A 16507-nucleotide genomic window follows, 5' to 3' on the forward strand; every position below is an offset into this window, starting at 1 on the left:
CTAATCAGAAGTGTTTTTTTAAGGGCCATCTTGGAAGTACCAAAACAAAAGTGGATACTATGCATCCAGGGAGGGTGTCCAAATGATGAGCAGGCATTCTCAAATTTACCTGAGCATGGTTTCAGTATGCAGGGGGTTTCATCCTCTCTGTGTTTAAGACTACAGTGCTCTCAAGGTTTGGGAAATGAGCCAAGCTCACAGTTTAGCTCCGTCATACTGAAATTATGTTCCGTCTCTTAGTTATAGTCATGAAGTCTCACTGCTTTCAAGCTCTTCCTCAAAATTCTTTTTAGTGTATTTTGACTCATGGGTCTATCAAAACTTCCTTTGGTCTATTGCACTAAACCAATTTTCTCTGTCATGTGAAAAATGCCATAATTTTTAGTACTTAGAAGACTCAAAGTTTTAATGGGAAGATTTAGTTAATCTTTTGAAATAATGTTTTTTTAAAGTATACTTTCTTAGATACAGATACTGTACTTAGATTGGCTTGCTCTATGATTGATCTCTTTCTCTTGAACTTATTTTTTGCTGAGGTTTTTTTCCTGCTCTTGAAAGAATAAGATAATCTAACTCCACCTGCCTGTTGATGAGGGTTTTCATGTACAGGAGTTATAAGGAGCACACCTGCTGAGAAACTGTTCGCACTTATAGAGAAGTGAGTGTATAGCCTTGCCTGAGAGAGTCCAGGCAATTCTGGATGAATGAAAAGATCTGAATAAAATGAGATAGACCTATGGATCAACATATACTAAAACAAATTTAAAATCACTATTATAAATTAGTCTGGAAAATATTCTACAGAAGTCAACAGTTTAAATCTCACCTAAAGGCATGTTATTGAAACAGGAAATGCCCAGGTATCACAAAAACAGCTGCATTGTACTTCAGAGCGTAACTAAAACGAGTATGTCCTAGAAAGCAGCCTTCAAATCCTATTTTTCACAATGTCAAATCCATTTTATAAAATTTGAAAAGTCTTAGAAGTATCCAAATACTGGAGCAAGGATTTCTCAGGATACCATTTATTTTACATTAAAAAAAAAAGATGAAGTTTGTTGGTTCTTACCTACAAATGCAAGAAACAGAAACCTGAGAAATTAAAGTTGTAGTATTAATCAGTCTTACCCAATCATTGTCATAATTACTCCTGATTATTAATTACTCATCACTTACTGATTTGATCTTGGCAAAAGAAGAGTCCTAGAGTAGGAACCAGGGATTCCGAAGTCCAGTTCCAGTGCTGCTGCTATCTAGCTGTGTTCCCATGGGCAAGTCCTTTCATCTTTTAGAGTTCCAGTATCTCCATTTCTAAAATTGAGAGGTTGAATAAAGTTATTCCAGTTTTGATTTTGGGACTAAAGTTAGTTATATAAAAATGAAATATAAAAACATGGTCTGGAAATAAAAACAAGATAAACATTTGACACAGTTTAAGAGAGGGCAGAGATTTGACCTAAAAGACAAAAAACAACATTCAACTTATATATTGCCACACCATCATCTACAGATAAGATTGATGTCAAAGACACAAAAAGAAGAATAATAAAACTTTAACCAAGAAGAGCAAGTAAATTGCGGATGGCACGCCATCTCTACCTGATTGGTAGAAGCTGTCTAGAGCAGGACAGAGATGGGTTTAAAGGCAAGTCTGAGTTCAGTGGGAAAGAATGCTGTGATTTAGTAGTAATATCCACCATGGACTCAGAAAGGATGAGTGTTAGGGTATGCAAGATACTTGCCACATAAGTTGTAAAACAGTATTTTAACCAAGTATAGTAGATACCTGTTATTTGTGTCTGAAGAAATGCCTGAAGACCTTAGGACAGCCTCTATTCTTAAATAATACAACAGCATATACTCTGTCACATGCATCACAGTAAAATATGACTTTAAAATGTAACTCCTTTCAGGTGTTTAACCGTTCTATAAACACAAGATTACAGCAGAAAAGCTAGTTGCAGTTACATCCCACCCCTCAAATTGTTAACCATCTTTTCTGTAGTAGTAGGAGCTCTGAAAATTTATTTGGGCACATGGCTGCCCAGAATAAGTACTCTGTTTCCCAGCCTCTCTTGCAGATGGATGGGGCCATTTGACTAAGTGCTGACCAATGAGATTTGAGCAGAAGTGATGTGACCAACTTCCAGGTTGTCTTCTTTGCGTCTTCCAACTGGTCCTGAGGCAGACTGGGTGATGGTGCGCCATGAAGGGGATGAAGATGAGATAACACCTCGAGTCACTGTATCAGCTTTACACCTCTTACGGAAAGTTATGCATGACAGAAATAATTCTCTGTCATGTTTAACCCACTGTAATTTCAGGTCTCACTTAGAGCTAACAAACCCATGACCTCTCTAATAAAATAGGTACTGTGAGACACGGGAATGTGCACAATTAAAATGCCTCACTGTGGGAAATGGGATTCAGGAAAAAGTCATTTCCATTATGTAGATACTTCTGAGAAGTATCCAAGAAGGTTAAGGGAGCAGTGCAGCAGTGCAGCTACCCAACAGACTATTTCTTACGCTGGGGTTGCATGGGCCAAAGTCAGCCAAGCACCTTTTTGTAAATAAAGTTTTGTTGGGACACAGCCATGCTTATCCGCCTATTGTCTATGGCTGCTTTCTGAGCTACAATAGCAGAGTTGAGTCGTTCTGACAGACACCATATGGTCCACAAAGCCTAAAATATTTACTCTCTGAAAAAAGTTTGCTCGCCCCTGTCTTGAAAGATGGCAGCCTTTGTACCTATGAGAATTCTACCTGAACTGATTTCAGATAACACTTTTTCTCATTTCCATATGGCAATCTGTAACATCTATGCATTAATATTCAACATCCCACTTTCAGTTTATCCAAATACAGTATTTTCTGTCAAAGAACTATTTAAAACTCTTTAATTTCTTCTCACTTGTCTCCCTAGTAAATTTCACTTGAATGCCATTTAACCCCGGGGCCTTTTTCACAAAAAGACAGTATCTCTTCACGAGAATTAGTGCATCACAAAGGTAAGCTGGGAAAACCAGTGGACTAAGATACAAGCTCCTGGTTGTTGGCTGTACTCACTCCAGAGTTTAGTGACTAATTCCCACATTCTAATCTCACAACCAGTGAAGCCCAAGTTCACTCCCTGCCCTCAATGTCACTTAATCACAGTGATTTTCTTTCACTATTAAAGAAAATGTATCTAAAATATTTAAAGGAAATGAGACTGTTTATGTTAAAGTCAAGAATGGTATGGGTCTATTTTAGCAGAAGTTTTATATGAGCCAGTGTGAGTCTTCAAAGGTGAATTTGACTTAAAAGAGAATTTTAAACGGAAAGAAAAAGTGAGACCAATGAAGAATATGCTGCATTTATCTCAATAGCAATCAAATAATCAAAAAGAAAAGCAAATGATTGCATTTCTAAATGCAAATTAAAAATCACACCTGTCAGAGTAGGCATCCAACCAACAGTGAAAAGTTTGTAATGTTGGCTCTAAAAACGCTAGGCTCTTGAATGCATTCTTTCAATACATTTTTAACAAGAAAAATTAAGAAAAGAAGCTTAGGCCATTAAAAAATGATGAAGACTTAGCAAAAATTAACTAGAGGTCAATATTAAGAAAAGGCAAAGAAACTCAATTGCTATATATGCATAAATCCATACATGAAAAGAAGCTGTACCTGTATTTTTTAAAAAATATTTTAAAATTAAATTAATTTTATATACTCATCACTTATAACATGACTGTCTTAGTACTTGTGAGATTTCAGAATCTAATTTAAAAAAAAAAATTACGTTCCTAAAACCCAGCATTGCTGGAAGAATGAAATGTTTTAAAATTATAGTTATACATATATTTAGAACATGTACTAATTTATTACTTATTATCTCCTAGAGCTATGCTGTCTAATATGGTAGCCACTAAAGACATGTGGTTTCAAGATCTATTAAGATTTTGAAGTGTGGCTAGTTCAAATTTAGATGTTATAAAGTACACACTGAATATTTAAGACTTAGTACAATAAAAAATAATGTAAAATATCTCCTTTTTTACATTTTGATTACATATTGAAGTGATAATATTTTAGATACACTGGATTAAATAAAATACGCTACTGAAATTAACATATTCCTTTTTAGGTTTTTAAATGTAACTACTAGAAGATGTTAAATCATATATGTGGTTCGCATTGTATCCCCGTGGGAGAGTGCTGGTCTTGAGTATCTCTGAGTCCTGTCGTCCTCAGAGACAATTATCAGCTTCGGGGTTCTGAGAAACCTATCACCATTAACACTGGTAATCAATAAATGTAATTGTGTACTGGAGATTAACATGAGATTGAAAAATCATTTTGTAAACTCCAAACATGGATTTTACTTTAAAGAATCTAATAAGAAATACAGAAATAATATACCCAAGTCCTATTGTTCTCCTTGCTTATTTCATTTTAATTTCATTGATTCTAAAGAGAAGATTTTACATGTGTGCAGAGCAAGACGCAGTGTTATAAGTTGGGAGGGAAATAGATGACCAAAAAATAGCAGAATCAGCAAGAGAATGAGACCCATGTGAGATACAGTAACTAAACTTGGGATGAAATATGACCAAAATAACCTCTTTAAAGAACTAAAATTTAGCACCTTATTTATTTTTCTGGTGCTGCATTTTCACAATCAGTCTAGGATACCAGCTTGGTAGAGAAATAGATGGAAAAAAAGGCTTCTATAGAAAAACAGATTGCTTCTAAGATTCTTCATTGATATACCTTCCACAGATAATCAGGATAATATTATTTAGGATATGAATTCTAAAATATAATATTACTAAGTACTTTTTTACAGTAACAGTTCTAAAATGCTGACTTAACTTACTGACCATCTAATTTTATCTTAATGAACTATTCTATTCGATGAATCACTATTCTTGTAAGTTCTTCTGCATAACAGAACAGAATGTGACAGCTACCAGCATGTGCCACTGAACGTGCCCGCTGCCTCCAGCCCTGTTGTTTTGAATGATTTACTCAGGATAGAGATACTTGACCCTGCAGACAGGCAGTCCTTCGGATTTTCTCCTAAAGCCCACTTGAAAGCTATCTCCCACTGCTCTTTTGGTATCAAGTATTGTCAAGAATAAAAATGCTGTGTCACTCACTCCATTGGTTCTTTGTCCCTAAACAGATGAAAAGTCCTTGTTTTCCCTTCTAAGATGTCAGGGAATTAAAAGAGAAAAGTAATTTCAGTGCCCAAAAGTAGAAATGCCTGTGTGACAATTTCTGAACAACACCAGTTGCTACTGAGGTCAGCAGGAGGACATGAGGTCTGATTGTTCTCTGTTTCTAATTCACAGGTGAATTAAAATACTTCTCTTGTCAAAAAAAAAAAAATCCATACTTTATTATTTTAATTTAATGAGAGAACAAAGGCAAAAAGAATCTGTGTTAAATGTTCAGAACATGGACTTCTTCATTAATAGGGATCCTGATCATGGGAATAAAAACCCTGTCTCCTGCCTCCAACTCAACCAGCCTGCAGCAGGACCTCCCTGCTGTGCCTAATGTACAGCTGCACGAGGGCTTTTCATATTTGTACTGTCAGAGGTGAGAAGAGCTTCTGCAGGGGCCCCAGGGAAAAACAAAGTTGGGAAAGACACACACACACAAATAGGACATGATGGCATATATTCCAACCAGCCCCTCGCACGAGGTCTAACCTTCCTCAGAAAGGGATGGAAATGCCATTTTGATGAGGAAACTTATGAGACTCTGGATACAAACGCTGAGAGTCTAAGGGACAGAATGTGACTCCACCAGCGCCCAGAGGCATGAGCAGGTACTAAGACGTGGTGAAGGCAGCCAGGGGCGGGCTGGTGTGGTGCTGCGTCCTCCATCAGTGGTAGCTCAGGAAGTGAGCATACAGCACCACATTTATCTATTTCCTCTCTCTGTCTCATGGTTTTGTCTTCAAAGTCCTCCTCATTTACCTGCCATCACAGTCTTAACCACTGCAATGTCAACATAATGCCTTTTCTGAAGTTGTTCATGACAACACTTTTGATGAATGTGATGGATGGGAAGCACTGCTTCTGTCACAACCTCTGTCCAGCAGTGCAAGCTACAGGGTATAGATGGACATCAACCAGGAAGTGCCCCTCACCCCAGCACAATGGGTACCAGGTGCGGCCACTGTGGTCAGCTGCCTCCTTCAGCTGAACTGCTGAGAAGCTAGGGAGGGAGATTCGAAGTCTTGACCGAGGGCGTAAGTGAGACAAAGCTCAGGAGACTCTGAGGAGGGGTTCTGGTTGCCCTATGTTCACGTGGCCTCCTCATTCATATGCAGAGCCTGGAGAGATCTACGTGCATTCAGATCACATACGACTTTTCTACCAGAGAATGAAGCTGGAGTCAACAGACCATGAACTCAGAATCCCCAATCCCAGGAGTCATGTTATCACTACATATTGGGAACAAGAAAGACAGAGAATAATACTGGTTCCAAATTTTAGATTGGAATTTTTCATTTGAATATTTGTTTAAATATTTATCTTTTATTACTCAGTAGATGTGCTCATGAACATCATAGTAATTTTTTTAATTTAATTATATTTTAAATTCTGTAAGAAATAAATTTATAGGAATCTGCAATAACACCTCTTATTAAAAGATCATCCACTAAATGTATCTATTTTGTACAATTGGATTTTTACACTCTATTTTCTTGAAATGAAATATAACAAATTAAATTTACCATATTTACGATATTTTTATTGGACCCTTAATATGTGCCATGATTTGACTAGGCCCTAGGAGTTCCAAGATGAATAAAACACAGTCCTTGTCCTCAAAGAGGTTATGGATTGTCAGAGAAGACAGTTATGATACCATGTGAAAAAAATCAGCACTAAGGAAGAAGCGAATAATTCAGCAACGGTGGGGAAAAGTCTGGTAAGCTATATGACTTTGAAGCTGGATATTAAAGGATGATTAAAAATATGACAGGTAATTAAGGGAGGGAGTGATATTCCAAACATAAAAAGAACATGTACTTGGGGGAAATAGATGAAGGATACACAAGTCCTCTCTATGTCATTTATACAACTTCCTGTGAATTTACATTATTTCCAATTTTTAAAATGTTTAATATGCTAATGTCCATATGTATGAATATTGGTATTTAGGAAAAACTGCAAGTAATACCGGGGGAGGGATTAGGATGGGAGCATGCTGGACAGGAAATCAGGAATCAGCTTGTATTGAAGAAAAATAAAGCTGGCAGCAAGGGTAAGAGTCTTGGAAGAGTGGAAACAGAAGATAAAAGACTTAAAGGCATTTTGAGGTAATAGCAAAAGTCTTTGGTGATTCTGGTAAAGAGGGAAGAGGTAAAGAGAATTTTTAGATTGGGGTGGAAATTCATGCCAATAATCATTATAGAATAACCAAGGAAGTGTCTATAGTGAAAGATGATGAGCTCAATTTGGAATTATTGAAACTGAGTTTCAACACCCATTTGTAGCAAAGTCTTACAGTACACATTTCCTATATTGTTTTATCATATTCAATTCTGCTATAGAAGACAAGAAAACATAGGATGGACTGAACTCATAAGAAATGTTAATCACAGTTCATAAAACTATTAAAAAATAGGTAAAACTCGTAGGATACTTTATGTACACAAAATGAGTAAGCAAGTCACTTGTGAGACACAAGTAGAACTCATGTGATATGTTAATACAGACAGTAAGTTAGCAACCTGTAAGATCGGCCAACAATTAATGGAATAAATAAAAAGCATGATAGAACAAACAAAACTGTTGTTTGGAGGTAGGAAGGAAGGAAGGAAAAGACCAAATCATGCTGCCTCTGGGATGAATACAATGTCACCCTCAAATTCAATCACCCACTGGTGACATCTAGTATGGTCTCATCCTGGCTCCATGTGTACTCTACCCAAGAAACACACATCAGATCTATGGCTATTTAGGAGGCTGACAAGCCACAGCCGTGACCAAACGTTCTTGGCCCTGAGTGTCTCCAGCAGAACAAGGGTGTAGCATTGGCCCAGGTCTCCTCCTGTCTGTGAACCCCGACCTCAACCTCCACTCTGGTCCTCATAACCACACCATGGACAGGGAGGACAACAGTGGCAAAGAGACAGAGGAGAAGGGAGAGGATACGTGAGCCTTGGGAGCCCTAGGTTTCAGGTACTGTGGTCCTTCCATTTGCTTGTACCCTAATCCAAGAGTGTTCACTTACCCCATCTCTTTACCTTTGCTTGCTGTTGTATGCATTAAGTTGTTTTAATAAACCCCGTGGTCTGTGAGCCTGTCTACCCTATGACTTCTAAGATAGCATGCTTCATACTGTACTTAGAACACTTCAAGGTAATTCCCTATATGATAGGTCTGAACTAGAGGATTATAATTGTTGAACTGATTGAAATAATCCAACTAGACCCCAATTACCTTGGTTTAACACAAGTTTTTTTGGTGTATGCAAGCTTTCAACAAATGTAAAACCCCATAAGACAAAAATCAAGCCTCCACCTTTGAAAAAACAGAAATTACCTCTTTTTAATGTCTATTTCTGAAACCTTAATGTAAGTCCTTTGGGGCAAAAATCATGCTCTATTTATCTTTGTATCTTCATACTCAGCCTATTACCAGTAACGGTGCAGATACTTAATGTGTTTTCTGAATTGAAGAATAAGTTATAGTGCATTTTTATAACTTGACTATTTACACACTGATATTTATATATTGATTCTGAAAAAGCTCATCAGCACAGCCACTAGTAATTTGACTTAAAAACTGTGTGGATTAGATCACTTTCCCAGACAGAGACTGCCATGGGAAAACACTGAATTCCTCCTGGGCAGGACTGACAGAATGAAAATGACTTCAATGACACAGTGGTTCAAGGCTCCTGGACCAGTGAACCTCAACTTGGTTTTCAACAGATTATGACAAAGATCCCAAACCCTCTATTCATTGTCAAACTAAGTTAGCAAACAGAATTTGCGATTGTGGGAATGTGGAAAAGTAAACACATGTCATATAGATTGCTTGCTGAGGCATAGTGGAGCAGAGAAGGGATGCAAGTATCAGGACAAGACAAAGCCCAACACATGAGAAAATAAGGAAGAGAGAGAGAAAAAATAAAAGTCTTTTTGTTTATTTATCTGGGATGATTGTTAAATTGGAGACATGTTAGATAAATTATAGTTCGTTCATACAAGAGAGTATTTTGCAGCTGTTTAAAAAGAGATTTAAAAAAATTCATGAGCCAATAAGGAACAATCTACCAGCTATATTGCTAAGCAAAAGAATCAAGGTGAGGAGCAGTTTGTATAGCATACTAATATTCTGTGTGCAAAAAAGATCTGGGCTTCTATATCTGCTTATGAATAAAATTTTGTGGAAGGATACATAGCACACTGATTATAACAGCTGACTCTAGGAAAGAGAACTGAGAATTATGAGATATAGCAGAAAGCAGACTTGTTTTTTGTGTTCATGTATTTTTAAATTTTTGTAATTTTACATGCACCATGTTTTCCAAAAAATTAAGCTGGAGTAAGATGATTAAAATATCAATTTTTAAATTTAACATTAGATTTTTTTCTAAAATGTTTTTCCATCAAAAATATCTGGAGGATACTGTGCTTAGTGAAAGAAGTCAGATAGAGAAAGACAAATACTGTATGTTATCACTTATATGTGGAATCTAAAAAATAAAATGAATGACCATAACAAAACAGAAACAGACTCACAGATACAGAAACAAACTAGTAGCAGGGAATTAAGAGGTACAAACTACCATGTATAAAAGAAATAAGCCACAAGGATAAACTGCACATCACAGGGAATATAGCCAACATTTTGTAATAATTTTAAATGGAGTACAATCTTGAAAAAATTTTTGAATCACTATGTTGTACACCTGAAACTGATATATTGTAAATCAACTGGACCTCAATGAAATCAATACATAATAAAACATTAAAAATATGGAAAACTCAGTTCAGTAAATAAATATATTTCTACCCCTACTCATATCTACAGTTTACAGTGTTCCACTGTACAGTGGAAGCTTTTTCATTTAAGATTTGTTAAAATTCCCCAAACAGGATAAAAGACTATAATTTCCAATTATGTTGTACATTAGGTTATACATTTAGAGCTCTTTTCTTCCAAGTTAATATGTCACAAGAAGGCATTAACTCACTAAGCCCTATTCAACTTTTGAAGTTTCAGTTTAATTAATTTCACAAATTTCACAAATTTTTCATTTATGAATTTAATTCTTTACAATTAATTTAATTCTTTAGAAAACTTTTCACAGTAGGAGGTAGACAGGCCCTGTTAAGTCCAAACTGTGAATTTGACTCTCCAGAGAGAAGACCAAGAAGAAAATGAAAGATACATAGTTTGGTTTTCTCATCTACAGAGTGGGAATAATAAGAGTAACTAGCCTGAAAATATATACAAACCCCACAATAAATGGTAGTTGTGCCTAACGTAGTCTAAGGTCAGACGAAGATATGCTGGTTCTGTGTAAAGATTTCTGTCCAAAAACCGTAAGTTTATTGTCTTATTTAAGTAAAACTAAATGCCTAATGATGCTTGGTGATGGGTATTATCCTCCCATCACAGCTTGGCAGATATCTCTCCCAAATATCTGATTACCTGTTTGAATTGGAAATGGCTCATCTCCCAGTGTATTAACAAATAACTGTTTCCAATGGCTTGGTAAACAAAATAACCAAATAATTGTTCAAATTGCTTACACAGTTGTAAAATTTAATTCATTTAAAATGGTTTTTTTAAAATATAGGTTTATTTTTTAAAAAGACAGAGACATGCTATATATTTGCATTTGAGTGATGAAGAACTTGAATTAGGATTATAAAGATAGTAAGAATCTACATTTTGGAGAGGGAGAGTTAAATCTGTCTTCCTAAGGACTGATACAAAACTAATTTTAAAACAATTCATCCTTATTTAGTTAAATTGACCAGGTAATCACCTGCAGTTCATTCTTTACTGCCTTTGTAAACACAGGCGGGTATCATTTATTTGGAGATTTAGTGAAGACTCATGTGGTGTCTTAAACATTCTAAAGAGGTTTATATTTAAATGACTAGTCCTTGAGAAGATAAACCAGACTAAATCACCTCTGGGTGTACTTGCCGTCAACCAGCAATTATCCAATCAATTTTTTTAGTTATGCCTGGAACACAAACTAAGTACTTTGAAAATGAATACCCATGGTTGTTTTATGAACATTTAGATCTATTGTCCTACCAGGCAGGGAAAAACAAACAGATCTAAGAGAGGACTGAAGATGTCCAAATGGTCGAAGTAAAGTGTAGTCCCAGACACAGAACAATGACCCTGCAAACCCAAACGTCTTCCAGCCCCCACAGTGTTTTGCCTCAACCAGGCTCATCACCTTGAAAGGAGAGAACTAGCTGCTGCTTCTAGAAGCTGCTTTCACCTATCAACGACCTACCCAAGTACAGTGTGTGTGTGTGTGTGTGTGTGTGTGTCTGTGTGTGTGTGTGTCTGTGTGTGTGTGTGTCTGTGTGTCTGTGTGTATGACAAAGCAGAGGCGGAATGCCTGTGAAGGTCTCTTTTTGCCTGTCCCATAAAAGGGGAAGGAAGAGGAGAGAGAAGAGGATGATCGAAAAGACACCTCGAGGAACCTGGGAGAAAGATCATGCTTGGCAGACCTTCATCCCATGATTCAGGAAGAATCAAGATAATTTCCAAATATAGTGATTCCTGACACCTAGCTTAGCTTTAGTTGCCTGAAATCCACAGCTGGAACAAACCAACAGTGACATCTGTCCAAGTTAACAATGAAGGAGCATCACAAACAAAACCAAAGAAAACCACAGAAATCTCATGAAGTCCTCTGGAGCCTAAAAGGAGTAAGAGAACACATATTTTTGGATTGAGGAAAATCATATACAATCATTCTTATTTCATCTAACACCCACCCCCAAAATGGTTATGTTTTAGTCCACGTATTCACTTAATTACTCAATTAATGTTTGTCAAAGAAGGTGTATATTTAACATGATAAGAGCATTGTTCTAAGCTAGAGATAGAACAATAAATAAGCAGCTGGGGCTTCAAGAGGAGGGGAGAAGGCAGGCCACCACTTTCAGTGAGAGAACAAGATTCAGGACTCCAGCCCAAGAGCGCAGGGAGCTTCACCGTCTCACTGACCAGCTCAGTCACCCCTTCCTGTGAGGAGAGTGAGAGCTCAAGTTTAAGCTGCTTCCCCAGTCCATTCCTGAGGTGGACACATTGGTGAAAGGAGCATGAGGAGAGACATAAGCCCTAATTCTAATTAATATTCCAAATCATCCACGTCAGTCTCCCACACACCTGCAGCCCATTCCCTAAAACACGCCGGGCACTTCCACACCTTGGGGACTTCATTCATGGTGTTCCCTCTCCCCGAACTCCTTCTCCCCATAACCACCCATATTATCTTCCCAAGTTGTTGAAATCCTTTGCACCTCTGAATAGTCTCTCCTTTTAGAATCTTTCCCCAACTCTCCATCCCCATAGGAAAGTAAACTCCTGCACTATTAGCCACTTTGTGACCTTGGGTGATTGGGTCTTACTTTCCTCATCTATAAAGCAGGGATCAATACTACTTGACTCCTCAGGGCTAGTGTGAGGGTTAAAGCATGCAACATTACCTGGTTGATAACTGATGTTTAATAAATGTTACGTTCGTCTCCACTCTGAGACTGAAATTGAATTAATTTTCTGTCTCTTTGCTAACTAATCCTGGGACTAAGCATATTTTCCTTTGCCTATGTTAAGAAATATCAAGACAAGCAAAAATAACAGCTATTTGCTCTAGGAAATATTTGTTCCTAGAAGATACAACTGTGAGCCAACTAGAACAATTTATATATTAAGACAGTTTGTGCATCAAGACTTATTCAATACCCTTACCTCCTTGTGTGCTTCCCAACTCAAAACTATAATGTCCAAAACTCTGCACACTGGTAGTTTGACTCTTTTAATAAACTTAATTTTGCTTACTCAACAGATCTTTTCGGAGAATTGACAGTTGACACTTTGCCTTAATTGCAATTCAATGGCACTTGGCTTAAACTCCTACCTCAGCACTGCGCTGTAACTTTGCTGCTGGTTAGTTGCCTAATTATCTGCCCTTCTCTATAAAATAGTAAACTTCAAGAGAGCAAGATTGTGTCTTTTAATCTTCGTAATTCCAGTGCTCATCATCACAGTTTGCCAAACACTGAGCCAGAAAAAAACAAACACATTTTTCCTTGGATGAATGGATGAATGAATGGCCATCCTTGAGTTAACAAATCCACTTTTAATGCACTAACCTAGAGGTTTCACGCAAGGATTCAATCTGTCTTCTGGTCAGACTCAGCCAATGGGAAGCACCAACAAGGGATCAGGGCGTGGTTGGAGAGCAGGGACTAGAGCATGGTAGAACAGGGACCGGCTGTTACTTCCCCAGCTCCCCGCCTGCCAGGCCATAGCTGGCAGAGGCTGCTTTACCTTGGGTTCCTCTACTAAAGCCACACTCCTCTCCGGGGGCCTCACCTACAGCTCTCTCTCTCTCCAGGGTCTAACAGTCAGTCCCCTCCCTTTGCCCCCACAGGTCTTGCGCAGTAAATGCTCCTCCTATTGATTGCCTTCACCATCCTTCATTTGTTTCCTAATCCTGGGTAATTGCCCCTTCATTAAACCTTCCTCAATTACCCTATTTAGATGCGCTGTCAGTACCACAAGGAATCCTGACTGATGCATCTTCTAGGGATAGGCCCCACGAAGAAAGCAGTACCACCAACAAGCTGGTACCTCTCGTGACACAAGGAGTAGCAAGTCTGAGTCTAACTTTGTGACAGTGCCAGGACTCCTCAGAAGGGAGATGTGTGCCTCTGAAAAAGGGGTTTTCATTTATATCTGCTGTAAACCAACCTGGCCCCTAACCACTGAAACCAAAGGGTGTATTTTAAAACTGTTTCTGAGAAAAAAAAAAAAAAAGTTTTCCTTCTGAGCCTTAGTGAAGTGGTTTCAGGGCAGTAAAGGCCATTATACTTTAGCAAAAACAACTGCATCAAGCTATAACATTTGTACTGAGTGGTGAAGACCATTCCAGTAGCCTCTATAGCATATCCCAATTATGAAGAGAAAAAAACTGAGAGATAAGATGTTCGATCTCTTCCACTCAGTTCAGAAATTACTGAAATTTGTAACCATATTAGGAGAAATCCAGCAGAATAAGCAAACTTCTCTTACAGGCAGAAAGAGCCTGAGATTTACCCTGATTTTTAATGTAATTTGATATGTGTTATGGTACTCGTTAAGGCCTCCTGTAAACTAATATTCAGGAAAAGAGAAGGTATTGGAAATTGGAAGGAACATCCTATGTTTTTACTGGTATATGGAACTACAAGTCCAGGTATAAATCTTTTCAGCATGTCGTGCTTGGAAAGGGGAGAATTATATAACGGCATGTTCAGGAGGAGGGCTGGAGGTCCTCATGCAGATGCAAGTTGATTAAAATTAGCACTTCATGAAATTGCTTTCTTTTTTTTTTTCTTTTAGATGAAAAATGATTCTAAGTGGGACATAGCTATAAAAGTAAAAAGTCCTCATTTTTCAATCTACACTAAAGGTTCTTTCCATGTGTGACCTTATTTGGTGCTTTAACCTAAAATTATAATATGCAAAGAACTTTAAATATTTCTTTTTCCTTTTGCTTGTTTTGGTTCTTATGGAAAACTGCCAAGATTATCTGAGGGCAGAGTAACTAGCATGGTAGAAAGAGAATTCAAACCCCAAGCTTAGGATTTACCAAAGCCACATAGCTTTGCACAAACTACTTAATTTTCTGAGTCACGGATTTATCTTTAAGGTTTAGTCCTGAAGTCGCTGAGAGGATTAGGTAAGAGCACACCTACATAGCACCCTTCGCAGTGTCTGGCACTGTGCACGTGGTACTCAGTAGCAGTTACTGTCACGCTCAGTGTCCGTGAGTGATGTGAGAGTTAGTGGCAGTGCTGCTATTCAATTCCGGAAACTTTGGTTGTACACCTATGACACACTGGGTGCCCGCAAGGAGTTTCTAATTGTGTAAGTACGCAAATAACTTGAGTGAATTTGATTTGAAAAGAGAGAGAAGAGGTTAAGGTCAAGCAGGAATTTTAATTGAAATTGAAATTCCCCTTGGGTTGCTGATTCAGATCCATTACTCCATAACACTGCAGAGGCTGTGACCTGGTGCTGCTGCTTAAAAAATCACCCTGAAAGATGCTAAGGGGCCAGTTTTAAGACTAGTTTGTTCCAGTAGTATTTCCAACATAACATACTCTTCTGCGTATCTTCATATGATGAAGCTAATTGGTGCACTACCCTACCAACTTTGCCAGTTGTCCACAGTATCTTCTATGATGTGCTTGGGCTGTTTCTATTTAAGCCCTCTCCGTTCTGCTGACTCACCCATCATCAGAAGTACATGCTACCTATCACTGACATTTCTCAGAGACACACAAATCGGACTGAAGCACTGGCAATTAATATTTCCACTCTTTTCTGCGTGGCATATACAATATTACAAGTGGTACTTCACTTGTGTAGAAATGAAATTAAGTTATGTAAAAAAGACAGAGTTTTTGAGACCAAAATCAATGGCAGGTATACTTTCCAGATAGGCTTATAAAGGAGAGTGAAAGACTAAGGCATAATGTAGCACTTTTTAAAAATCACCCTTTTTTCTTTCCCAAGAGAACTTAAGGCAGGAGGTGGAATAGCATCTATGCCATTATGTCATTTTAAAAATCCCTAAAAGAATATAATGATTATTTTCTCATTTAAATGATTTTATCATTTAAAATTAACCAAATATAATTTATGATCCACAAATTGCATTATTAATGGGAACCCTAAATTTACCAGCCACAACAATAAAGCCAAACCAAAACCAAACTTCTTTAGAACCATCTAATGGTTATTATGTATGGTTACTGCATGGTGTGTAACCACACAATGATTATAATGACAATAATAACTCCAAAGTTCTCAAATGGGATCTAAGCCCATACCTGGCTGTTCAGAGTTTCCCTCTCCACACTGTTCTCTCCTAAGGAGCACAGTACAGACTCCGTCCTCTCCCCATGCCCCAACCTCGACACGCTTCCTCCTCACCTTCTTTAGATCTTTACTCAAGTGTCACACTTCCATGAGTTTTCTTCTTGGTCGCCTTTCCTAAAAGTGCTAACGCTCCCCATTCCCCCACCCTTCTTGATCCTCCTTAGTGCTTTCCATTATTTAACTTACTGTATAACATGTCTCAATAGGCCTTGTCTCCTCTAATATGTACACTCCTCTTGCTTATAATCTACCTCCTCCTACTAGAATGTACAGACCATGAGAGATTTTGTATGTTTTGTTCATTGCTAGACCCCCAGGGCCTAGTGCAGTGCCTGGTACATAATAAATGTCAAATATTTTT

General features: G+C 37.7%; 1 long non-coding RNA gene across 3 annotated transcripts in view; it reads right to left on the reverse strand.

Moving 5' to 3' along the window:
• Positions 1–16507, reverse strand: part of LOC105066215 (uncharacterized) — a 442677-nt gene that overhangs the window by 310159 nt on the left and 116011 nt on the right. For all 3 annotated transcript variants that reach the window (XR_012511653.1, XR_835025.3, XR_006723529.2), the window contains exon 3: positions 1177–1311. This is a non-coding gene — a long non-coding RNA (uncharacterized LOC105066215). The remainder of the gene's footprint in view (positions 1–1176; positions 1312–16507) is intronic.

Source organism: Camelus bactrianus, chromosome 14 (assembly GCF_048773025.1).
Source record: "Camelus bactrianus isolate YW-2024 breed Bactrian camel chromosome 14, ASM4877302v1, whole genome shotgun sequence".
NCBI lineage: Eukaryota > Metazoa > Chordata > Mammalia > Artiodactyla > Camelidae > Camelus > Camelus bactrianus.